The sequence below is a fragment of the Protopterus annectens genome, chromosome 7.part0 (genome assembly GCF_019279795.1).
Source record: "Protopterus annectens isolate FY-2018-M chromosome 7.part0, PAN1.0, whole genome shotgun sequence".
NCBI classification, from domain to species: Eukaryota; Metazoa; Chordata; order Ceratodontiformes; family Protopteridae; genus Protopterus; species Protopterus annectens.
Window position 1 is genome coordinate 464,424,490 of NC_056739.1, and position 27,207 is coordinate 464,451,696.

Consider the following 27,207-nt stretch of genomic DNA (forward strand, 5'->3'; position numbering starts at 1 on the left):
TGTGGGTTTGGGGTAGTTGTAAGAGTGAGTACAAAGTGTAATATGTGGCATACACCCCTGCCTTGTTTGATAACTTAACAACAATACATTCTGGTTGAAGAGACAGCCTTCTGTGAAGGTCTTATAAAACTGGGTTTACATAATAAATTCTGTTTCTAAAGCTGGAATTTGCTATCACATTGTTACTGTTATTTTATAGTAAAGCAGAATAAAACTATTCACCTTGTATAACTTTTGCCAGGCTGTGTCGTAAACAGCCGACTGACAATGGGCACTCGAGCAGTAGAGGGTAAACTTGCTTCTTTAATAAAACGACATTCAACATCAGTATCTGTGGATCAAGTAGATATTTTACATTTGAGAGAGTAAGGATTATGTCCTGTTCTAGCCACTGTGGCTAAAATGACATTACAAATTATTTATTTTAATAAATGCAGATACAAGATATCTTAGTTCAGAAGAGCACATATTTTTTTCTGTTCTCACTTTAATGCTTTATAAAGAAAAAAACAATTGGAAATTTGAATAATTATGCATGCCTAAATTTTTAATGTTATATATTTAGAAAAGCCCAAAGTATTTAAATTGCTAATACCTTCATCTTGGCTTAGGATAATGCTGAAAGGCTGTCATAGACATACAATGCAACACTGGCTCCAGCCAACAAATCTCTGCTACTCCCATGTCACCATTCTATATGACCAAGGAAAGATACAGACTGGTGCTAGACCAAACATTGACTACAAAGAATTTCCCAGACCTGCACTGCCACTTCAGGGATAGTAATACCCAACCACGTACAAGTCAGTGATTTCTGGCCAGCACTTTTGATGTTGTGTACTTCCATGTAACATTTCTCTTAACATCTTGATACCGGTAAAAGCAGAGGCCAAAATGTTCTTATAGGCTAGTTGTTCATTGACAAAAATATGTAGGTTGCAAATAATAACACTTTTTGTTTTCTTTTTGAATGAAAAATGACATTTTGTTTCTCAGAGAATATCTATATTAATTTAATGTTCTATCTAGCAGGAAGATGGGTGAAGATCTGTCACAAAAAAAAAAAACTTTATCTACAGTTTATTTCACTTCCCCACAAGTTTCACACTGTCCCTGACTGCAGCGCAAGATGAAAAACAATAAGTTTGTCTGAATTACATTGTGTTAATGTGGGCAGAGTCATGTCCCTCCTTAGCTAGAACACCTTTATTGCAATGTTAAGAAGGGGATCAATTCTTTGTTTTTATCTCAATAAACACATAATAGGTAGAAGTTTTATATTATATTGTATGATTGAGGTGGGATAGAGTCAATCTGCAGCTTCTGCTCTTGCTAGACATTGTAGACACCTGATGTCACTCATTCGTCTCTAATACATAAAACAAGATGGCTGGGGGTTTCATTCAGATGCTTTAATACATACAAACATGCTTACATCTCAACAGCGAACTACAAAATAGCAGTCAGACTCACATGTGCTCAGTATTTATACACTTGTGCAAGCCCTTGGATAGCTTCTTACAGGTAAATACACACATTGTTCTACATCCTGCCTCTTAAAAAGATTGTCCTTTATGCAAAACAATGTTAGAGCTAAGCATGCATTACTGTGTACATTAGAAACAAAACACAATGTTCATGTCCAAGTTGCTTAATATATGCTGTAAGCTTTAGAAATTCGACCATATCTCGTAACATAACAGATGGGACCAAATTTAGCAACAGGGATAGTATGTGGTGAGCAACATGTATCAGGAACTTCTGGATTTGTCACAAAAACAGGAATGTCCTCTGGAACTTCCTCAGGAATTGGAACACCGGACAACTCACTCTGAGATACAGTCTTTCTCACAGGCTATGTGCTGTGGTATAGGCTCAGACACCAGTCTCAAATGCTTCCAATTCTGCCTAAAGTTGCTCCTTCTAATTCCACAATGTATGATCTCATCTTTGGACTAATATTCTTCATGACACCAATCCAATCATAAACTTTGGACGTTCACATCCTTACCACTTCTCCATCTCGTAATGGATTGAGCAATTTATTGGCGTTATCATAATAGGACTTCTGGGTTAAACACTTCTTCAACAGATTGGCTTTCACTAAAGTGTTGTTCTTGGCACATGGAACCAATGATTGACTACTGACTGGTAATGTGGTTCTGGTTTGTCTCGACAGAAGTCTCAGAGAAGGTGAACCAACATATTTATTACGAGGAACATTTCTGAGATTCAAGAGATTCAGGAAAACATCACTATTATCTCATTTTGACTTCTCTAGTAGCTGTTTTGCACTTTGAACTGCATCTTCTGCCAAACCATTTAACTGTTGATACTCTGGACTACTTGTGATATGAGTAAAGTCCCATTCTTCAGCAAATCTTTTGAACTGTTGGCTTGTAAACTGCATGCCACTGTCAGAAATAACTTTGTGCGGACTCCCATGAACAGCAAAATGATGCTTCATCTTAGTAATGACAGTACTGGATGCTAGGTTGGGAAGTAGGTCAATCTTGAACCAATTGGAGTAAGAGTCTACTAACACCAAATAATGTTGACCATTTCACTTGAAGACATCGGTGGCTACTGTTGACTAAGGTAGTTCGGGAATCTGGTTAAGATGAAGTGGTTCCTTCTGTTGATGTGGCTTTTTACTATTACACACTGAACAAGAAGAAAGTGCTCTCTCAATGTCTTGTGACATAGAAGGCCAAAATACTAGTCCTCTCGCCCTTCTTTTGGTAGATTCAGTTCCTGGGTGACCACCATGCAAGATAGTAATGTAGTCTGGTTGCAAGGACTTTGGAACAATTACTTTTGGACCTTTCATTATGATACCTTTTTCAACCAAAATCTCATCTCTGTATGAAAAATAAGGCTGCACTTAACTGAGGTAAACTAGATTGCTTTGACGGCCATCCTTGACTGATAAAGTGGTTGAGCTTCTACAAAACTGGATCTGTGGCTGTATGGTCTCTCGGCTCATCAAGACGTGTGGAAGAAAAATTCCTCACTTCCATGACTACAAAATCAAGATTCTCATTCTTGTGCTGTTCTGTGGTGTTTCTGGGCAATCTGAATAAGGTATCAGCAAGATAAAGAAGTTTACCTTTCTTGTAGGCAAGAGTTTAATTATATTTTTGCAGTCTCAGCATCGTATGTTGCAGTCTGGCTGAAACTAAATGCATTGGCTTTCTCAAGGTAGTGACTAGACGCTGGTTATCTGTTCCAGTCTGGATAGGTCTACCACAAACATAATCATGGAACTTCGAACATGCAAACACAATTGCCAAAAGCTCTTTCTCTAACTGAAGCATACTGCATCTCAGTTTGGGTAAGAGTTCTCAATGTGTAGGCAACAGTTGATCCTCTTGTAGAATGACTGCACCAGGACCAAATTTCAAACCATCACAGGAAACTGTAACTGGTTTGTGAACATCATAGTATCTGAGAGTTGGTGGACTTGCAATTTTCTGTTTCAGGACATCAAATGCTCTTTGGTGTTACTCTAACCAAGTCCAGGATACATCTTTACCTGTCAGCTCTCTAATTGGTACTGATAGTTATCTCAAGTCTGGAATGAACTTGCCTAGGTAATTGACCATGCCAAGAAAATGTTGCAAGGCTTGAACATTGTCTGGAGCTGGCATCTCGAGAATGGCTATTTGTTTTGAAGGGTCTGGTCATAAGCCTGTGCTTGTAAATAAATGACCAACGGAAATAACTTCCTGTAGCCTGAACTTGCATTTGTGTGGGTTGAGCTTAAGATTCACTTGGTGTGCCCTTTCTAGAATTTTCTGAGGTTTTTGTCATGTTCTGCTTCATCACAACCTCCTACTAGTACGTTGTCTACTATAATAGCACAAGGACACCCAGAAAAAATTTGCTCCATTGCACGTTGAAAGACTTCACTTGCAGAGTTTATCCCAAATGGCATTCTCAAAAATCTGTATCTGCCAAATGGAGTACTGAATGTACTGAACAATGATGATTTTTTTGTCAAGCTGAATTTGCCAAAATGAACTCTTTACATCTAAGACAGAAAAAATAGTAGCATTTGGCATCAAGGCTATGACTTCTTCGATTGTGCGCATTGGATTATGAGGTCTTTTTAGTGCTTTGTTCAAATCTAGTGGGTCAATACATATTTTAATGTCATCCGAGCTTTTCTTATGAGCTACCACCATGGAAGATACCCATTCAGTTGGAGTTTCAACTGGACAAATCACACCTTGTGGCACCATTTTATCTAACTCGGTTTTGACTCTGTCCTGCATGGCTACTGAAACTTTATGTGGTGGCCTGACAACTGGACTGCTATCTGGATCTAATTTCATGGAGTAAACAACTGGAAGTTTGCCTAGTTTGTCTTGGAACAGATCAGCATTGGTAGAAAATTAGAGTAGTTGTCTTTTAAGCTAACATAGTGGACTTCCTTATTAAATGAAAGCAGTCCTATTTTCAAACTGTCTCTGAGCCCTAATAATGACTGGACGTGCCTCTTGACCACATAAAATAACAAGTCATAGCTTCTTCCCCTCTGCTGGAAGTAACATGAAAGCACTACTGAACCTTGGGTTTGAACATCTTCACCTCAATAAGCTACAAGTTACTCACACCTTGCCAAATCAAGCCTTTCACCTTTACACACTGGCAAATGTTTCTGCTGACATAACATTGCTCTTGGAACCTGTGCCAACTTTGAGCTCTATGGGTTTGCCATTTATCTGAACAGTACAAAATACTTCATTCTTTTCCCATAAAATCTACTGCATTAACTGCTTCATGAACCACTGACACACCATCAACATAAAGAGTAGGCTTGCCAGTGTCTAACTGATTGACTCGTTTCTTAAAATGTTTCCTTTTAATTAAAGAACGTGAGCCTTTTGATTTACAAAATCTTTTGAAATGATTATATTTATTGCATTTGTGGCATTGCTGAACAAAAGCTAAACATTTTTCCCTTTTAGATTCATGACTTCAACCACAATTATGCTTTGTGTTTGCTGACTCACTCTTGTGCTTCATGAGACTGTGCAAATTCTGGAATTTGCTAGAAAGTTCTTGGGCTTACCAGTGAGTGCTGCAGGTGCTACAGTTGCTGCCATGTGTTTGGGCCTGTTTCTTTTAATAACGTGCTGCATTCTATCAACATGAGCCTTATCACTGTGCTATTCTCATTTGTAAGCATATTTGTGTGCTTTTCTGTGAGCTTGTATATCTGACAAACCTCAATGGCCTTATTCAAAGTAAAATCACTGTCACAAAGCAAAATCTTTCTCATAGCATCATCTTTAATACCACACACAAGTCTGCCCTTTATCAACTCATCCCTTAAGTCACTAAAATCTGCACGTTTTAACTTTATTTCTCAGGTCAGTTATATATGCTGCAAAAGTTTCACCAGACTTTTGATCCCTTGTGTAAAATAAGTGCCTTTCCTTTGTAACATTTGTTTGGAGGTTACACATTTTTCTAAATTTACGTTTTAAACACTCTGGGTCCTCCTTTGACTCAGCCAGTACAAAAATATGATGGTTTTCCCCCTCTACGGTATAGATAGCAGGTGCATACATAAATGAGTGTTCCCTTTCTATGACTTCTGACCCAGCTAAATTAAGTAGAATAAATGCATTTGTACAGTCATCTTTATCAGAAAATGCAGCCTGTATAAAAATGTCATACTCTTGCTCAAACACTCTCCAGTTCTCAGCAATATTACTGTCAAACCCAAATGCACTGGGTTTTTGAAATCCATCTGCCATGCCCACAAAGTATACACAAACACACTGAAAATATGGCTCTTGTAATTATGTATGAACAAACAGTTATATGAGCTTGCAACAACATTCAAATGCACAATAAACTATTCGAAATACTGCACTTTGCAAAATATGCTCTGTAATGGCTGTACTCTGAGAAATATGCCCTTTAATGGCTGTACTTTGTGAAGTATGCCTTGTAATGGCTGTACTTTATGAAATGGCTTTACTGTGACACTACACAAACATGCAAACACTTTATACACTTCTGATAACTCACATATCTTTGCTTAATGCGAAATAAATATGCTTTGCAAAAATGCTGTCATTTCCCTTAATTTTATTCGTTTTATGCAGTTCAGACTTTATTTAGGTTCACAGGTTCATAGGTGTGTACTAGGCTAATGGCCGTAGGGCCTTTACAAGCCTAGCCATAGGATTACCCTGGCATAGTGCCACCCGACCTTAGTTCCCAGTGCCTCTGTCGAGTAGAGCCACTGGAATTATCCCCGGCGTGAATTTTCTGTTTCCCATCCACTCATCAATATTTCTCTTGAAGAGGGTCAGCAAGGTGCTCTGCTTGACATGTATGGGAAGTCTGTTCCATAGCATGGGCAGTCTCTGAGTTATGAACCTGTCCCTCCAGCATGTTCTGTTAATTGTGGTAATGAGGTTGAGGTCTCTGGAGCATGTGGTGCGGAGGGATTGGGATTTCTTTAGATGTAGCATTTCTAACAGAGCTGGGTCAGACATGGCTTTGTAGGTCAAGCAGAGATCGCCTCTAAGTTGGTGATATGAGACAGAGAATAGTTGTCTGTCTTTATAAGGCAAGTGTTTAAGGCCTAGGATCCTCTTTGTGAGGTTCTTTTGTGGCCTCTCCAGTTGTTGCAGGTGTCTAGTGAGGTACATGCCAAATGGGGCATTGTACTCGATGATTGGCCTTATGAGGGAAGAGTAAAGAGAGACAATGACCTCTTTGTTTCTGGATGCAAAACCCTTAGTAATGAGATGTACCACATAGAAGGACTTTCTGATCACAGTGGCAATGTGGTGATCAAAAGAGAGGTTGCTGTCAACCTGTGTTCCCAGATCTCTTATAAAGCCTTCTGTGTTCAGTGGACAACCATCAATGTGGTAATTCATGGGAACTGGGTTTTTCCCAAAGAGGATGACAACACATATTTTGGCATTGAGCTTAAGGCCATGGTTCTGACACCAGTCGTTGGTCACCATGAGGCCATTCTGTAGGATATCAACATCACTTGGGGAGTTAATAATAGCTCCCAACTTGCAATTGTCTGTGAACTTTGTCAGCCAGAGTCCCTTTGTGTTGGCCTGGACTTCAGAGAAGTAGATACCAAACAGGAGAGGACCCAGACTGAACCCTGTGGGACTCCACTCGTGACTAATCGGTAGTCTGACTTGGAGTCAGCTATTTTCACACTGTGGGTTCTAGCTGTGAGCCAGTTTGCAACCCACCTAGTGATATAGGGGTTGATGCCAAGCTTAGTGAGTTTTTATATGATTCCTGAGTGGGAAATGGTAACAAACGCCTTGGCCAGATCAAGGTAGGCTGTATGAACCACATTGCCTTCATCCACATCTCTGGTTACTGACTCAAAGAAGTCAACCAAGTTGACAAGTTTGAAATTTCAAACATTTTCCATAGTAATTCTAATATTTTTATCAATATCATGCATATTTGTTCATGTGAAAATTATTTAGAGCATTTTGTATGCCCCATTTCATATTATGTGAAGCAAGTTTTTAAGCGTTTATATCACGTTATCGAAAGATGAAAATAGCAAATGCTATTTCATCGGCCCCAAAACATCTAAACATGAAAATATCAAACATTCAGAACAGCAAAGTTTTTCCCATGGAAAAAATTTGCTGCTCTGAAACACATACACACAACATAAGCACATCAAACAAACAGCAACCACACACATACACTTAAATTCCTACATCTAACGCTACACTAAACTAAACATACACTACTATCTACCCACTTACCTTAACCCAAACCCTAACCCTAAGGTCCGTCACTATCGCACACTCACCTAACCCGTGCCCCAACCCTAACTCACTTAAACCGCCCCTAACCCTAAAGTCTGTCACTATCGCACACATGCCTAACCCACGCCCTAACCCTAACTCACTTAACCTGCCCCTAACCATAACGTACAAACAATCGCACACTTACCGGAACCCAACCCATAACTTTCCACCGCAGCACTAAGAATAGCGAAGCCACAGAAACGGCCAACCGAATTCTTTCCCGAGGAAAGAATTTGCTGTTCTGCAGCTTCACTATTCTTAGCGTTCGCTGAATAGTGTTCGATATCAGAACATTCGAAGTTTTAATACTTGGATGTTCTGATATAGACCCAGTTTTTAATACCGGGAATTCGTTTCTGAACTGTTTTGCAAAGTATGCACATTTTGGGAATGATCCACGCCTGTATATTCTACCACCATCTAAGTGCCTTAAGTCATTTTCGCCAAGCCATTTCTGACTCCATGCCCTTTTAGTATGCCACTTCTGACACCATGACACTCATTCATCTCTAATACATAAAACAACAAGGCTTGGGGTTTCGTTCAGATGCTTTAATACATACAAACACATAGGGATGGATAGCAGCATCATTAAATACGAACAAACTAGTTGACAGACAGAGCTTAAGTGCTTACAACTCCACAGCTAACTACAAAATGGCAGTCAGGCTTGCACATGCTCAGTATTTATACACTTGTGCAAGCCCTTGGATAGCTTAGTAAAGGTATATGCACACATATTGATCTACACCCAGGGATAGATGAAAAATCTGATGATTCACAAAACCAAAAAAAGCAGACTCCGTTGATACCAATAAAGGCTGTCTCTCCTTAGAACTCTTCTGTTCCGAAGAGAATAAATTTCAATAACTCCATAGGCAAGCTCCAGTGACACTATTTAATTATTTATTAAACAAAGCAAAACCATAAAATAATAAACAGCAGATTAAGCGCTTTCATCTCCATTCGGGAGACTTCATCAGAATCATCTGCTGAAAGTAACCATCCATTTAATATGCCTCATCATTACTTTTCATTGGTCAACCAATTAATTAATTGAATCACAAAAGGGTTTGCATCCAGATCGAAAGAGGTCATTGGGCCCCTCAATGCATCACTCATCAGATCCATCATAGAGTACAATGCCCCATTTGGGATGTACCTTACAAGACACCTGCAACAACTGGAAAGACCACAGAAGTACATCACCAAGAGGATCACTGGCCTCAAGCAGATGCCCTATGCAGCTCGACTGAAGAAACTCCAGCTGTACTCAGTTGCATACCGCCTACTCAGAGGTGATCTCTGCCTGACATACAAGGCCATGTCCAACCCAGAATTGATGGACATGCTTCCCCTAAAGAAAACCATATCCCTTCGAGCCACACGCTCCAGGGATCTAAACCTCACCACAACAATAAATAGGACATGCTGGAGGGATAGATTCCTGTCCCAGAGACTTCCCATGCTCTGGAACAATATTCCAATCTACATTAGGCAGAGCTCCTTGCTAACCCTCTTCAAGAGAAACCTTGACGAGTGGATGGGAAACAGAAAGTTTACCCCAGGGATCACTTCAATGGCTCTGCTGGACAAAGGCACAGGGAACTAATCTAAGGGGGTGGCGAAAGCCACACATTCTGGCTAGGCTTATAAATGCCTCCGGGCAGATAGCCTAGTACCTACCTATGAACCTATGAACCTATGAATAAATAAATAAATTAGCTTGTGTCAGATCAAATACACTCAATGTTACATTTCATATTGTATAAGATTAAATACCACCTATAAATGTAAACGTAAATGTCAGTATATATGTATGTATATATATATATATATATATATATATACTAAAACCTATGAAAACCATTGTATTAATTAATCCTAAAATTAGTAAAGTTATGCAACTGTAAAAACCTACAACTATAAAAATAAAACTTTAAGTCCAGACCAAAATACATTTTGTGCAAAGCAAAAACAAAAAACTATAATACCATGCATTACTATGGGGGAACAAACACACTTCCAAATTCCTAAAAAGTACATATAAATATTATTATGAAAAAATTACATATATAATTCAATAAGTAATAAATAAATTAATTGTTAATATATGCATTGTACATATAGATGAAGGCGCTTAATATGCCGTTTATTATTTTACGGTTTTGCTTTGTTTAATAAATAATTAAATCGTGTCACTGGAGCTTGCCTGTGGAGTTATTGAAATTTATACTCTTCTGAATAGAAGAGTTCTAAGGAGGGACAGCCTTTATTGGTATCAGCAGAGTCTGTTTTTTTTGGTTTTGTGGTTCGTGCAGTATTGTTGTGGATTATTAAAAATCTGATGATCTCCCCTCTCCCACAAAAATGCAGTGCTTTTCATATAACTAATATACGTAGTAACTTGTATATCTTGGTATCTCTATACATTTACTCATGGGTCCCTATCAGTTCAGCAGAAAATCAGTTTATTGAATGGCATCCACAGTGAAATTACATCGAACATGCCGTTCATCAAAGTGTTCATACTGAAATCACAGTACAGTGAGGATTGGGAAAATGTGTCTTTTCCCCAGTGCAGTGTGATATCAGAGTTGATATATATAATTAGCAGGGGGTGTGGGGATCTGAGGGGAATTCGATGAACAGCATTTCTGATGAAATGCTGTTTACTGGAGTGATGGTTTGCTGAAGTGATATAGACCCATTTATGCATAGCATTGTGCCTTGAAGGAATCATTGATAGATAAAAAGTCCTATTTATAATTGTTGGAGAAATAAATCCCTGTACCCACCAATCTGCAAGGACAGGCTTTCTTTCTGTTTGTTTGTCTGTTTGGTGTTTTTTAAGTTGACTACTACTACTTCCATCCAACAAGGTGCAATTATATGAACTGTATAAGTAGCACAATAAAGGATTACTTAAAATTATATTAACTATTCACTTGAAAATGTATTTTATGTGCAGCTTTTTTCCCGGGCCTCCTCTGAAAATGGGGCTTATTACCAGTTGAACTTTCCGAGTAAACAAAAGACAATAAATAAATAATAGTCTATTGACCTGCTTCAAGAAAAGAAGTGCAGTCAGTCTTAGTGAGTCAGCCCCATTGGTGGCAGCTATATTCATCCTTTGCACTTGGATTACCTATGTTAAGTCTGTCAGCTAGTCTCCATCAGTGGTTTTGAGGCAGTATGACTACTCATATTCACTATCCTAGAAGAAGAAAGCTGGCATTGTGATTCTGCCCCCTGATGTCTCCATCAGTAACCTGCTAAAACCAATCAGAATCAATCAGAACCAATCAGAAACAGAATCACAGGTACCAACTGCCTGTGCTTACATATGAATTGTATGCATAAACACATAGCCACCAAATCCCTGTACAAATGCAAGTACATCATCACCAACAGTACAACATTCAGTACTTTACCTTTTCCTGAATAGTGCACTTATATATGACAAGAATCTCTTATATTTATGACAGTCAAGCAGTTTTGGTTCTCTTCTACCAGTATATGCCTCCTGACATGTCTGACGATTTATGGCATGCCCCCAGAGTAAAACTAACACAAGTTCCAGCTCAGTACACAAACATTAATTAAATGAAGCACCTGGCTGTCTAACATATGCTACTTGAAATCACCATGCCTTCATATTCTGTATTTCCCTTATTTCAAGCAAGAAGCCTTATCTTTAATGTACAGATTTCAGCAGGAGTCCACATTTTTCCCATATACTTATAAGGATATGATCACATACCTCACCAGTATATATTCTCAGATGAAGTTCCAGAAATCTTATCATTATTTGTTTTATTTTGTAATATTATTAGCTGAGTGGCTATCCTAATCTGTCCCTAAGTCTGTGCGTCAGTATGAGATGGGCATATAAGTGAATGCATGTGTGTCTACATGGGTGGTTCCCTACCTGGCATCACTCACCAGAATGCTTCTTATCTTCTGCCAAGTATTTCCCAGATATGCCGTTACTCATCATGGCCATGACTAGGATTAGTGATAATATCTAGGTGTCTGTCTGTCTGCCTGCAGGGGTGAATAGCTCAATAATCCCATTTTCCAGTAATTCTTGACAAGATGAACTGGATTTACAGCTAAGTCATTTGACAAAATGTATTTTAATGGACTGCAAAATGAAAGAGCCAAAGGAAGCACTTCAAAGTGTTTTCCCATTCCCCCCATGCTAGGGTGACCTCAGGACTGATAATAAGGCGTATGCAGGAGAGGCACAGCGGGAGTGAGCTTTACCACTACAACAAAAAAAAAAAAAAACAGTAATCAGATTTCTTTCTGCCATCTTGCTTTTGGCCACATAGTTAAGAAAGCAACTCAACACAGCACAACTTTTTCCAGTGGGTGTAAGTGTACCAGGATCTTATTTTTAAGGTAAATTGCTAATGTGCACCTTTAAAACTTATGATCAGTGATTTATCTGTGTCCATCTCCTCCTACCTACCCCAACCCTACCACATCTAATGATAATACTCTACCTTCGATAATAATTGATGGTATTGTTAAACTGATTTAAACGGAGGAAAATATACTAAATGATACAGAAGTGACTTTCACTATTTTTTTTTTTTTGCTTTAAATGCTATATTCTGGGTATCCTCCATCAAGGCACTCTTTAAGTAAATACAAGGTCAACATGAAACTAAAGAAAAACTTCTTTTGTGTACTTACCACTAACATATAATTGGTTTACCTTTGAAAGGTTGAAAATCAACCTACCGAATGGCCATTTGTGCGAACCAGAATGACAAAAATCGTCATTCCGATTTTTACCGTAGTTCGAAAATCAGCAAATCGAAAACCAGATTCGCTGATTTTCGAACTTCAATTCAAATACAAAGCGTAATGCAGGGAGACTACTCCCCCCTGCACCCCCCTACTTTATTATTCTAACTCTGAGGTTACACTACAGTGGGGAAAGGGTCCACTTCCCAATCCCCACTATAGTGCACCTCACACCAAAACTGCCGAATCTGCAATTAGCGAATGTTACTGTGCATTCGCTCATTGAACATTCGATGTATTCTGTTTTCGGCTTTCCGCAAACTTGAAAAAGTCCTTTCGGACTTTTGAATTTCATCCATGTGCATTACGCACATGTAAAGGTAAACCCATATAATCATTCTGATTATGCATGCACATATCCATAAGTAAACAGTTCCTCACAGCAGCTTCAGAAAGGTTACATGCCTTACCTTTCCATAATATTTACTGGTAAAACACAGACATAAGAATTGCACATAAATCAAACGACAGCATCTTCCACCCATAAGATCTAGATAAAAATATAAATGGCAGAGTTCCTTTCTAGAAACTAATATATGTAAAGGTATACTTCATTGTTTTTTTTTGTATTAAAGATAAAAGCCAAGTAATTTTCCCCATAAATACCCACTGTAGACACCTAACCCTATACTATCAGATGGCGTGACAGGTACCTAACCTAATGTATCCCATTTCTGGAATAGGCTTTCATATGTTAGGTACAGCACTTATTTAAAAACATTTAAAACTAGTCTGGATAACCAGATGGGCGATCACAAATTTTCACTTGCAGTACGTGAATAAAATCTACTTAATATGGGATTGTTTTAGTCCACCATCAGTATTTGTTGATGTGGCTAAGCTCCTTAATGGTTCTAGCTGTAAGGTTAGAAAGAACTTAGAAACCAATGAAAAAGAAGTTATGTACTTACCATAACGTTCCATGTGAGTTGTTTATCTCACCTTTATTCTCACTGATGGGTTCGGAACCGATCCTCGGCTCCGACACAGCCGATAGCAAAGCTCAAGGTTTGCCAGTAGCTCGAGACCAAGCCCCTTATTCCACAATGCACTGCTGGAATTACCTCAGATCTTGTTTGCTGCAAGTATACCCTTTTATTTACTTCTACAAGGAAGCACTTCCCGAAGGGGAAGAAGAAGTAGTGAATAACCAGGATGGTACTAGCCTCTAAGTCAACTGTCAACCAGGAGGGGGAAGGAGGGAGTGACGTGAGAATAAAGGTGAGATAACTCACATGGAACGTTATGGTAAGTACATAACTTCTTTATGTGAAGTTGTTAAATCTCGCCGTTTATTCTCACTGATGGGTAGCGGGACACTAGGTAGCACCCTCAATCTTGGGTGGCTCATGGAAGTAGGTTTTTCAGTATCGTGGAACCAAAGGAAGACCTGTCCCTGGAAGCCTTATCTGCTTTGTAATGTGTGATAAAGGTATGAGGCTTAGACCAAGTGGCTGCAGCACAAATATTGTCAGGGGGCAATTTAGCTTAAAAGGCAGAAGACGTAGAAACGGCTCTGTTACAATGAGCCCTAGGTTTTTGTGTCAATGGCATGCTAGCATTCGCATAATCAAAGGATATACAGTCTGATAACCATTTAGATAAAGTTGTTTTAGCCACTGGATTACCTTTTCTGACTTCCGAAAAGGATACAAAAAGTTAATCTGATTTTTTAATATCCTTAGTTCTGTCAAGATAAAATCTGAGCTGTCTGTGTACATCAAGTCTGTGCAGCATGTATTCCAATTTATTAGAGTGGATGGGAAAAAAGACTGGCAGCTCAATTACCTAATTGATACTGGATTCAGAACAGACTTTAGGCAAAAAGGAGGGGGTTGTTCTGAGAGATGCTCTATCAGCATGGAAAATCATATAAGGAGGCCTAACAGATAATGCTTGAAGTTCTGACATTCTGCGGGCAGAAGTAATGGCTACCAAAAATATAGTCTTCCAGGACAAATATTTGAGATCACAAGAAGATGCTGGTTCGAAAGGGGGGAGAATAATTTGAGACAGCATAAAATTCAAATTCCAGGGAGAATAAGGAATTTTGACAGGAGGTCTCTTGGGAAAGGCACCTTTAACAAAAGCCTTAGATAACTTATGGCTCATAACATTCAACCCATCGAATCCAAATTGGAAATTTGATATGGCGGCTAACTGGACTCGAACTGTGGCAGCTGCTGCTCCTTCTTTAAAAATCTTTGTCAAAAATTCTAAAATGGATGATAGAGGAGCTTGGAAAGGGTCAATTTTCTGTATATTGGCCCAAATTGAGAACCTGTTCCACTTACTGCGGTACAGTTTCCTGGTGGATGGCTTGTGAGAAGACAAAAGGATTTGTCTTGTATCATCTGAGAGTGAATGAAGCCTGGCAATTAAGGGAAATGGATTAGCCAAGCAGTCAGTTTTAGGGACTGCAGTGAAGGATGGAGGTCCCCTGAAGGGTGTGTCAGAAGGTCCGGAACTGGGTCCAGGATCCATGGATCCTCCAGTAGATGGTGAAGGAAGGGGAACCAAATCTGTCGAGGCCAGTAGGGAGCTATGAGGATAACTGTCCTTCCCAGCGACTTTGCTTTCTGTAAAACCTTGGGTATCAATGGAATAGGTGGGAATGCATATAGGAGACCCGGAGGCCAATCGTGTACGAGTGCGCCTCTCGGGGAATGTCCCAGATGTGGTATTAGCGCAAAGTAGCTTCTGCATTTGGTATTGATGTGACTGGCAAAGAGGTCGCAGCAAGGCTGGCCCCATTTGTGGAAAATCAGATCCGCAACTCGTTAGTTGAGAGACCACTTGTGAGGCAACCGTATTGCCCTGCTTAGCTTGTCCTCTATCACACTGGATTTCCCCGGGATGTGTGTTGCTATCAGAAAACGGTGAGATGACACAGCCCATTGCCATACCCCGAGTGCTTCTCGACAAAGGGGGTAAGACTTGGTTCCACCTTGTTTGTTCAAGTACCAGACCACTGACATGTTGTCCGTCTGAATTGCAATTGTACCTAGAGGAAGAGAGTCCTGAAAGTACTGCAATGCCAGAAGTACTGCTCTCAATTCCAGAACATTGATATGCAGATGTGACTCTTGATCCGTCCATGTGCCTTGGGCAGTCTTTCCCTGAAAATGCCCCCCCCACCCTATCAGGGAAGCGTCTGTGGTCACAGTGGCTATTGGGGGGGGGACAAAGGGTCTTCTGATTGTAACATGAAGAGATGTCAACCACCACTGAAAGTCTCTCTTGCAAGAATCTGTGATGAGAATCATGTAGTGCATCGGTAGCTTTTGGTGGGACCACTGAGCGAAGAGGAGCCATTGAAGGATTTGCATATGCATCCTTGCGAGTGGTACAGCCAGGATTGCTCCTGCCATCAACCCTAGTACCTTCAAGACCTCTGCTGCTGTAGCTTTGTTCTTTGACACCAGTGAGATGACGTGTTGGCGAAGAAGTGAGACTCTTTCAATTGGAAGACGTAGAGTGGTGGTTGAGGTATCGAACTCTGCTCCTATAAAAACAGTATGCTGCGATGGCAATAAGGCAGACTTTTTGAAGTTGATCATAATGCCTAATTGATGGCAGAGTGTCAGAGTATATTGTGTTGCCTGAGTCAATTGATGCCTGGTGGCAGCAGTGAGGAGCCAATCGTCTAGGTATGGAAACACCTGGAATCCTAGATGCCTCAGGTGAGCCGTGACCACTGCCATGCATTTGGTGAACACCCTGGGGGCTGTAGTGAGACCAAAGGGCAGGGTTCAAAACTGGTAATGATTGGCTCCCAGCTGGAAACACAGGTGACCCCTGGAGCATCTGTTCATCTTTATGTGATAGTATGCGTCCTTGAGATCTATGGAGCACATCTAATCGCCTTTCCCTAGGAAGGGAAGAATGGACTGAAGCATGACCATTCGGAACTTCTCTTTCTTTACAAATTGGTTGAGTCTGCTGAGTTCCAAGATAGGTCTCCAGTCCCCTGTTTTCTTTGGTATCAAAAAGAATCTTGAGTAAGTTCCGAATCCAACTTGGTCTGCTGAGACTGGTTGGATGACACTTTTTTCTAGCAATTTTTGGACCTCTACAATTGCTTGTTCCCTGAAATTGGGTGGAACATCTGGGATTCTGCTTACAGGAGTAGGTGGGGAAGAGAACGGTATGAAATATCCCCTGGAAATGATGCTTTGTACCCCATGTATCTGATGTTATGTTTAGCCAGGCTTCTGGGTACAAAGACAAGCAACCACCGACTGCCTCCAGAGCCGAACAGCTGGGCCCCCTTTCAGGAGCACTGGTAGGGCTGACCAGAGAACTGGCCGCAGTCACCCTGTTGCTGCGGACCCCCTCTGCCGCGTGGGCAGCATCTTCTGTTATAGCCCCCTCCTCTGCCTCTAGAGGGGGTTTCTCCACGTGTGTCCTGAAAGGCTCCCTATGCTTTTCAGAGCCACATTTTCCCTCCCCTAGGGCCCTTGGGGTAGGGCTGAGTAGGGGTAGAAAAATGGACTCCAACGGCAGATAGGGTCTTGACTTCCTGCTCACACCTGGTTAAAGTTTCCTTTACTTTAAGCTCAAACAGTGATGAGCCATCAAATGGGGTGTTGATAAAGGAAGACTTAAAAGGTTCCGCAAAGTAACAGAGATGCATCCAGGCTTGTCTCCACAGAGCAATGCCTGAACTAGCTGCTCTACTTGAACCATCAGCTGCATAAGATATGAGACACATGGACGAGTTTAGAACTGAGTTTAGGGTAGCGAGCTGTGTGTTGATTTTGTCAGCAACCCCTGCAGCTTCCGTACCCTGGAGAGTATCTCCTAGCTCTTTCAGGAGATCTCTTTGCGTCTCGTAAAATGGGTTAAATAGTTTAGCGATCCCAGAGAAAAAGTCGCTGAACTAAACATGCATTTCCCATATCTATCCATAATCCTAGAATCTCTGTTAGGAGGATAGATGCAGATGTTTCAGACACTTCCTTTTTGGTGGCTGCAGCTACCACCATGGCATCAATAGGCACTCCTTTGGTCAAAAAGGCTTTGTCTACCGGGGCAGAGATGAACTTATTCGGCTTCCAAGGGACAGGTTCCATGGCCTCCGGTGACTCCCATGCCTTACGAGAGATCAGCTCCATGAGCTCATCATAAGGTGGAGACACCCAAGAAGTGGAAGATTGAGACCCAAAAGCCTTTAAGAGCACTCATCCTCAGTAGGGGTTTTGGACTGCCAATCGCCCCTCTGACTAAGGATCTCTAATATCTCCACAAAGGAGATATCCTCAGAGGGGGATCGAGGGGACCCTCCTGACTCATTCAAGTCTGTGTCAGATGGCAAAGACTCTTGTGGGGAGTCTAAGTGCCTCCTCTTGCACAATCTCTTCCTGGGTACCTCCTCAGTGGGGAGATCTGGGGAGGTCTCGGAAGAGCAGGGGACGCCTGTGGGGCCACTTGAGGCTCAGGGTCTCTATGCTTAAAGGGACTGGTAGACGTAGAAGTGGACACAGGAGCTTGAGTGGAGAAGGAAGCCTGAACTGGTGCCAACGATGTCTTAGGAGACAGGACTCTCCTCATGGCATTGAAAGCACCATGGCTCCGACGAGAAGGGGTAGATGGATCCAGAGGGACCATCCGATCCTCTCGCACCAAAATCATGGGCTCCGAGCCCGAGGTAGGAGCCGTGCTCACCCGAGCCGAAGCCCTGAAAGGAAGAGTCGACACCGACAAATCAGTCCGCCTATCCTCCCCGGACCTGACAGGAGAGTGTTGGCTCCTAGCGTCCTCGGTTGACGCCGAAGACATCCGAGTAGATGGAACTGATAACACCAGTGTGGGTCTCGGTTCCATAGGTGTGACAAGCATCAGTTCGGGCTCCTTCAGCTCCGAGAGTCCAGTACGGCTTGGAGGAGGAGTAGTAAAGTCTGGTTCAATGGTCTTCGGCTCTGAAGTGGTCGGGGCCGACAACAATTTAGCAAGTCCTGGTGCCTGTAGAAGCTTCTCCACTAGCCGATCCATGTCCATAGCAGAGAGGCTGACCGAAGACTTAGAGGAATGCACCGAAGGTGCTGACTGGAGCAGAGGAGATGAGGGAACCTCAGAGACCAGCTTCAAGACTGGGAGCTGGCTCCAAACCAAAGGGACACTTGGTTCTGAGGACTGTGGAACCAATGACCCTGTACCCTCTGATCTCTTTGCCTTCTTGGTTTGTTTAGAATCAGAAGATTTTGAAGATTTAGAAGAAGTGCTGGCACCTTCCTGGCTACCCAATGCCTCAGAGAAAGTATGCTGCAGCAACCCCCATCTATGAGTTTTCTCCTTCTCTCTAAGAGAACCCTAGATGAAAAAGAGTGGCAAATACTGCAGGAGTCTTGGAGGTGTTTAGCCCCCAGACAGTAAACACATTGGACATGTCCGTCTGTGACAGACATTTTCTGTCCACAACCTGGACATTTCTTTAACCCCGATTTGGGGTGAGACTTTTCTCTCTCATCCAACATATTGTAAAGAGACACACCACAAAATGAACCTGTAAAGGTTAAATACAGGGCTACTAAGCCCACACTAAACAATATACTAAGAAGTAAAAATTGTTAAACTAAATAGGGCTAAGAAAGGGCCCAATACTAAGAAAAACTAAGCCTACACAGGCACTATCACTACAATCTAACCTACTTTAAACTATTATTATTTTTAACAAGAAACACACATATACACACACACTAAATATGAATAATCTCTCAAAAAGAGAAGAAAAAAGTTTTTTTAAAACTTGTGATTTATCAAAATGGTCCAAGCTAACTGGATCACCGAGATCTCTCTTGCCACAGCAAACTAGATCTGAGGTAATTCCAGCAGTGTGTTGTGGGTAAGGGGCTTGGTTTCGAGCTTCTGGCAAACCTTGAGCTTTGCTATCAGCCGTGTTGGAGCAGAGGATCAGCACCGAACCCATCAGTGAGAATAAATGGCAAGATTTAACAACTTCACATCCTACTATTTCCTAAGCACTTTACAATGAAATCAATAAACACAATAATAAAATCAGTGCAGTTCAAGGAAAAACAAGTAATTAAAATAACAAATATTAAAATTATTCCTCAGGTTGAAAAACAAACATTCATCCTTTTAAACAGATGACATCTAAGGGACCACCTAGACAAATTCTTGGAATTGCTTGCCTGAATTACTGAGAATAGTTGATTCTACAGCGTCAAAGTTATATAGAAGGCAGCCCTTGTCTATGTCTCCATTTTGGTTTTGTGAACAACTACCAGCCCCTCACCTGATATTTTAAATAGGTTCATATATGAGGAATAAAAGGAACACCAGCTTTGAAGGAAGAAGTGAAAAAAAAAAGAATTTGAACACTGACTGAGCAGCTACTGGCAGCAGGCATCCCAGATCCCACAACACACAGGTTAAGTGACAGAATTTACACAATCCTTTCAAAACCACTGAGCTGGAATTTTGGACCTACTAAGCAAGCCAGCAAGCAAAATCTGTCTCTAAATATCCCTGGTATAGAACACCACAGACATTCACACACAAGATCACTAGTACAGGGATGAGAGTAGCCACAAATACAGAAACCATGTTTCATATCTGCAGTAGCACCTCCTGACACCTTTGTCCTACAACATCAGTGCATTGTCAACTGCAACTCAAAGATCTTTCACTTCCATCTCATGCACTACACATGGTTCTCCCAATAAAATATGGGGCTTGCAACAGAAAAATCATGAAAGTCACCAGGATAGCCTCTGTCTTTGCTGGACTGAGCTTGAGTGAATTACCACTCTTTCAGTTAAGGACAGAGTTCAAGTTGTCATTCTAAACCAGTAAACTCTTAACATAGTATTCTGAAAAAGGAGCAAACAACTGTATATAATCTGCATGTGATAATAACTCTGCCTTACTTTGCAAGGCTTGCGTTAATGGGTGCATATACACTATGAATAACATGGGGCAGTATGGATCACAAAGGCTTCCACATGTTAATAAGTAACTGCCAGAGAAACCAACACCAGAAGTAACCTACTGAAATTCTGAGAGGTAATGGGCAAACCACTCAAGAACTGCTGATGACAGACCACAGGAGGTCTATGGCATCATACACAGTGGAGGGATCAGGTAGATCCAAGATGGAACATAAACTTTGATCCCATACCAAAAAGAGGTCATAGGAACAGTCTCAATATTTTGTTATGCCCTATCCCTAGACAAACATGGATGAAGAAGAGTATGAGATTTTATTTTTTTTTTATTTATTTTACATTTGTTAACTGGGATAATCCAAATGGACCAGGTCCATTTTCAGTGGAGGTCCGGGAGAAAAGCTTCACAATTAGATAGATTAACCCCCGGATTCATGAAGCTTGGCGCAAGGCCGGTGTAAGGCCTGCGCCGGCCGTGCGGCGTATAAATGATGTAGTAGCGCCATATGCATATTAATGAAGGTGCGCCGCTACCACATCCACATGCACAGGACACGTGCGCGAGTGCATGGGGCATTACTAAGCTGCGCCCGGAGGCGTGTCAATGTCGGCTGGCGATGAGCAACCTAAACTGCTGAATATTATAGCCTGCCTGCAATAGTAATCGCACCTATCAGTGTCCGTGGATAATGAAACGTATGCAAAGCATGCAAGACAGTTCCCGGCCACACAAAATGGAGAACCAAACAGAAATGCACTCAACACAATAAGAGTTTCCGTCCATGGAACAAATGATATTTAAAATCGTGTGTCCATAATGTACTGCACTGTCAGTAGTTATACTCAGTGGAAGTGAAGCACATCATGTCAGCGCGCTGCCAATACACACGTCTAGCCCCATGGGCATGGTCACCAGCAGTCCCACAGTGGTAGTGATAGTACACAGCTGGGCAGTTGTGGCTATATAACAACCATAAAGAAACCTGACAGTCCAAATTGTATACCAAACACACACAAACATATGTATATTAAAATGTGCTACACACATGAACAGGAACGTAACCGTCACATACACATAGGATGCCATATGCGGAACCGGGATATCCAAAAGCAGAACCCATGCATGCAAATGCAATACGCAACAACCCCTGTATAGCACATAACCCGCACCCATGTCCAAATGTCCACCAAATCCAGCTACCAGCCTTGCGCAGCCGTACACCTACACATAGCGAGTATTCCCCATATGTAGTAGGAAGTATAGTCCTAGGCAGTGTCAGGATTGCAAATATGTATCCCATGTTTGTAAACATCCCATCACAGTTACGTAAATCCAAATGCCCGCGCATTCATGTTACGGCAAAATGTGTGTACATCCCACGTGGGATAAGTAACCTGTTGAAACCTCAGAGTTGTTTACACGCCACGGTGTCCAGTACTGTACACATCTGGACAAAACATGTATGTGTAGTCACGGTACTGTTCAGTTTCTACACAGACATGCAAAACATACTATGCAGGATGGAACAGATGTCCACCATGCAGGTCACCCCACTAGGGTTGCCACCTGTTCAGATGGCCAAGGTGGGACATCCCTTGTAGAAATGTGAGAATTTGCAGGATAAAACATACCCCCGGCCGTGCAAAGGACAGAATTACACTTGTATGCCAAGATAAAAGCTTATTCCATAGCATTTGAATAGCTTATGCTATCCCAAATGATAGTTATGTGTTCCAGATACAAAATACCTGTATCATGCAACTAGTAAAGAAAATAAGAAATATATTATTGTCTTAAAATCACAGGACATTTGCCATGTCTTAGGTGTCGTTGCAGGACACAACTGTCCAAAGTGGGACCTCCCCTCGCAAAGAGGAACAAGTGGTAACCCTACTCCCCACTGAATTATCGACAGTATATAGTCAACTCAATCACATACCGACACCACCTCTCAACCTATTACAGCAACAAAATCTGGACAAAGCCTAAAAGGATGGGTGGACAAATAGGGACAGATGTAATTACTGCTCTCAGAAACTTCGAAAGTTCACAGAATAATAGTATGTACATAAGCATGAAATGTTGTGAAGGATGTGGGGTAGTCCCCAGTATTACAGAGGTCCGTACATTTATACTGTAACAAACCGTCACATATGTTGACTGTACTACTGCATACCTGTAGTTAATTCATAGTTAAGTCATGTGCAAAATAATAACCCACGTAAGAATGAATACAGGAAATAGCCAAATGTGAATGGGAACACCACTCACCGTGGATTATGTATTGTAACCACCCCCACCCATATTATGTATTGCCAACATCATAAGCTGCTGACAGGTGCCCAAACACCTGTGTCTGTAAACACAGATAAAATGTTTAAAATGGACAAACCCTGTCCATGTGCTTTGTCTGACATTTGAACACGGTCAGGGCAGTTCCGTTTACCAGGCGGACAAGCCTAAACCCAGATCACCACATGAACACCCTGACAATTAAAGACTTGTATGTGTCAGGACTATAAGCCTTGGGGTTCTGAATATCCCTGCAGTGATGAAATATGCAGTTTGGGTCCAGAGCAGTAGGGAATAGGGAATGTGTAACATGTAGTACCGCATTTTTCCCAGCAGGAGAATGGATGCCTGTGTCGTAAGGAAGCAGTGAGGCATATGTTAATGTAGCTATGTACTATGGGTATGCATATAAATGAGTCAGAACACCAAACGTATAGTGGTTACATCATCCGGCCAACGTGAATGCAGTCCCGGTTCAACTACGACTACAGCACATATAATGTTAAAGTGTAATGAATGCGTCTGTGCTGTACAGACATTTAAATATGTAAAGGTGAACGTGTGTTTCGCATATGTCCGTTAACCGGATTACAGATATTTTACTGGTACTGTCACAAGTAATAAAGCCCACGTAAGCACAAAGACTTAGTAAACATATGTAACCCACAATAAGGATATGCATGTGCCTGCGTAACCCACAATAAGGAAATGCAAGTGCCTGTGCATGTGTAATCCGCTCACAGCATAGCAAATGAATGCTGGTTTCTACACGTAATGTCTATATATGGATATATACATTTGTGTATAGATATATATATCCACAGACTTAAACTAAATAAATATATGAAATAAAGAATGTACAGATATATATATATATATATATATATATATATATATATATATATATATAAATATATATATATACATACATATATATATATATATATATATATATATATATACGTACATACACTCAAACACATACAACATCAATTGATATATACCTAACAAACATATAAACAAATGTCCTCGTAGATATAACACATGTACATAAATAGGTTACACCATGGCTAGTATGGATACACATAACAGACATGCAATTAAGGTAAATACACTGCTGCTCTCAAAAACTACTGCCCGGAAAGTATCAGTGTGCCAGATCTGTAAGTCCTTCTCTTTAAACATGGATATAGGTGTCCTTTGCAGGACTCCAAAAATAGTGAATCTATAAATGCACAGTCCTGTAATGATTGCTGCAAAGAAGTGTCATCCGCAACTACAATATAGCTGTACATGCAACAGTAGCTTGTGCAAGTGTAATAACACATGGGTTGACAGAATGTAAGACATATGTACCGACATGCGGAGAGTGGATAGTGCTTAGAAGTGTCGTCATAATTTATTATCGCTCACATTAAATATGTGTTATGACTACTGTGGAGGGGTGTCAGGTCTGGGAATCATGGGTATGCAATAATGGGCCTAGGTGCCTAGGTGTTGGTTGGCACAGATTTATGAGGTCCGCCCCATGGGAGTGATTAATATACCTATGTGGGTATAGCAGACGCCTCTAACTTCCTAAAATGAAGAACCCATCTACCGGATATCATGTAAACTATTGGGGGAAGATGTAGGGAGTCATATTAGTGTCGTGTAAGCGATTATCATGGACGTACATGCGTACGAATAAGATGGTAACCATACCTCTCAATCAGAATAAGACATCTGGACAAAGGCATTTTAAAATAAGTACAAATAGGGAATATCTCAAATATTCCTCTTACAAAGTCAGAATGTGGATAGAATAATGGATCAGTCAATAGTATGAATGTTTTGAGGGTTATTAATTGTAAACAACAAATGTCTGTCATTACTGTCTAACCCCACAGTCCCAAATGACTTCCCACTAAATTACCAGAAAGGCATTGCACAATATTATTAAAAAAGGAACAAAATCAGACGTCTAAGTTCGGGACATTTACCCAAAATGTGTACAGTTGAGAGGTATGAAGGTAACCCTGACCTAAATAAATGTACAGAACTAGTGCGATTAGGTGGACAGGTGTAAAGAAAGATGTGATGACAAATGACAAAACATGTATAAGTCAAAAGCATGTACCTCGACAAATCTGGATGAATACTAATGCCCTGTGATAGTCAATGTGGAAGGTTAATAGAAACAACATAAATGTGTCCCTCAGGGTGCTATGCAGTGTCCCCGAGACAGTGTTCAGTCTCCCACACACGCATGTGAGTTCTGCCACTGATGGAAAGTGCAAATACCAGTGAACACATAAGGTAGATGATAGCAGAATATGTTTTGATCAGCACCTGTTGGATTTTGTGAGAAACACAACACTCTGGGCGGGTGTGTCCTACAAAAGGAATGTAATGGCATCTGGCCTGTGATTTCTCCATATATTGTGTGTAGTGGTGTAATAAAATGACATATCGTGTATCAGAAACAGATACATGTTATAGGAAACAGTATCATCGACTATACCACTACAAGACAAATCTGAAGGTATGAAAAGTGCTGAAGTAGTCAGTTTAGTATTGACCGCAGGTATGTGTGGACTTGTCAAATGTCACAGCTATACATATAGTCCCTATAGGGCTGTCACCTCTACAAATGATGAAAGTGGGAGGTGCTCTGTAGAAATGACAGACGTAGCAGGTCAAAACATACCTACAGCCATGCTTACTCCACAAATAGACATATTAGCACACATCAAAGCTTAGGCCAGGATTCACAAAGCTTTGGTCGGTGTACGAGTAGAGTAAGAGTAGAGCAAGGCAAGATGTCCGCTGAACTATTCAGCAATATCCTGTAGGGGCGTGTAACACAGCCCTCAAATGAACGTTGCACGGACAATGTTAGGATATGCAAATTACCCCATTTGTAGGTGAAAGCTATGCAAATGATGTAAAATATGCGATACATGAAACAGTAAGCTGTCCGTGCAAGAGTAGAGGTATGTGCAGAAATGTACACGGATGTTAACAAAGTAACGTTCTGCAAGTAGCTAAACGGAGCAATGTCATCTGCAAATAAAGGATGGTTTAGTTGAAGAAGCATGCCAATGGCCAAATATAAGGCCAGTGGCATGTATTCCCATTGGAAATTAATAAAACTCTAGTTGTCCTCCCCCGATCTCAGTGCAGCTGTGCATACAAAACAAGACAAACATGTAAAATATACATACAAATTGTAATGTCAGTTAAAAGTTATTGCGTCATGCAGGGGAATGGCAAGCTGAAGACAACATGGCTACTGAGTAGTGGTTGCTATGTGTGGAAGCGCACACTCAGAGATGTAACCAAGCATTAGTAGGCAATCCTATGCAATTGAGGATGAGGATAGTGAAGCACAATTTTCATGCCATATGGGCCAAGCCCCTACAGTGTAAGAGTAGGTGAAGGGGACTATCAGTGTAAAAGATAGGTGACATCATGAGTGTGTATGTATAAAACACTGTAATCTTATTGGAGCAGTGTGTCACATGTCTGCTGTCAGTGACTCATCAGTGGAAGAGGCGTGTTATGATTTATCCTAGGTAAAGTCAGTAAACTGACGGTGTACGCCATGGATATCACTGAAGTTCCTTGCAAACCTGGTGAAGTGTGTTTGCGCCCGTGCAAACCTGTAAGCCCGACTAAGCATGTGTGCATGTGTGTCAGCCTGTGTGCGCAACTTGAAGAACGAGTAAGCTACTGTAAGATTGTTGAAGCCCGTGTAATGTTGTGTAAGCCAGTGTAAGTGTTTGTACGCATGTATAAGCCTGTGTGCGCACGTGGAAGCGGCTATGCACTTCACTGTGCTCCTATGCGCGGCGCCGCTCACTGTGGACACAAACAGTGAAAAGGAAGGTAAACAAATAGCAGTAAGTTAACCAAGGAGAACTACCACAGCTAGCAGGTGGAAACAATCAGACTGAGTATATTACACAGCCAGTACAGTAGGCCAGCACAGCACAGCACGTACAACTCTACAAACAGTAGTCCACCATGTTATTCTCAGACACACTGCAACACTGTAGTATACTAAGAGAAGTGCAAACTGTAAAAGCTTAACTGAGACAAGATAATGTTAGGGGCTGCCATTGCTATTATACGTCAACATGTGGAGGGTTGTGCCAATGTGAATGCCGCTCAGCATCACACAGTGAGTAGACGGAGAGGAGTGTGCAGGCACAGGGTAAACTTCCAGGGGCTACATGAGCTGGAGATAGTAGAGCGCTATAGAGTGGACAAAGACATCCTGCAGAAGATTGTGGATCTGTGCAGGCCATGTCTCACACACAGACCCAACAGAGGGAAACCTATCCCAGTAGAAACCAAGGTATGTGTTGCCCTAAGG

At 41.2% G+C, this 27,207-nt stretch overlaps 1 protein-coding gene across 8 annotated transcripts in view; it reads right to left on the minus strand.

Moving 5' to 3' along the window:
* The window catches only part of SLC16A13 (solute carrier family 16 member 13), a 582,947-nt gene that overhangs the window by 202,833 nt on the left and 352,907 nt on the right, over window positions 1–27,207 (minus strand). For all 8 annotated transcript variants that reach the window (XM_044077053.1, XM_044077049.1, XM_044077050.1 and 5 more), the window contains one exon: window positions 223–331. The gene's annotated coding sequence lies outside the window, so the exon portion shown is untranslated. The remainder of the gene's footprint in view (window positions 1–222; window positions 332–27,207) is intronic.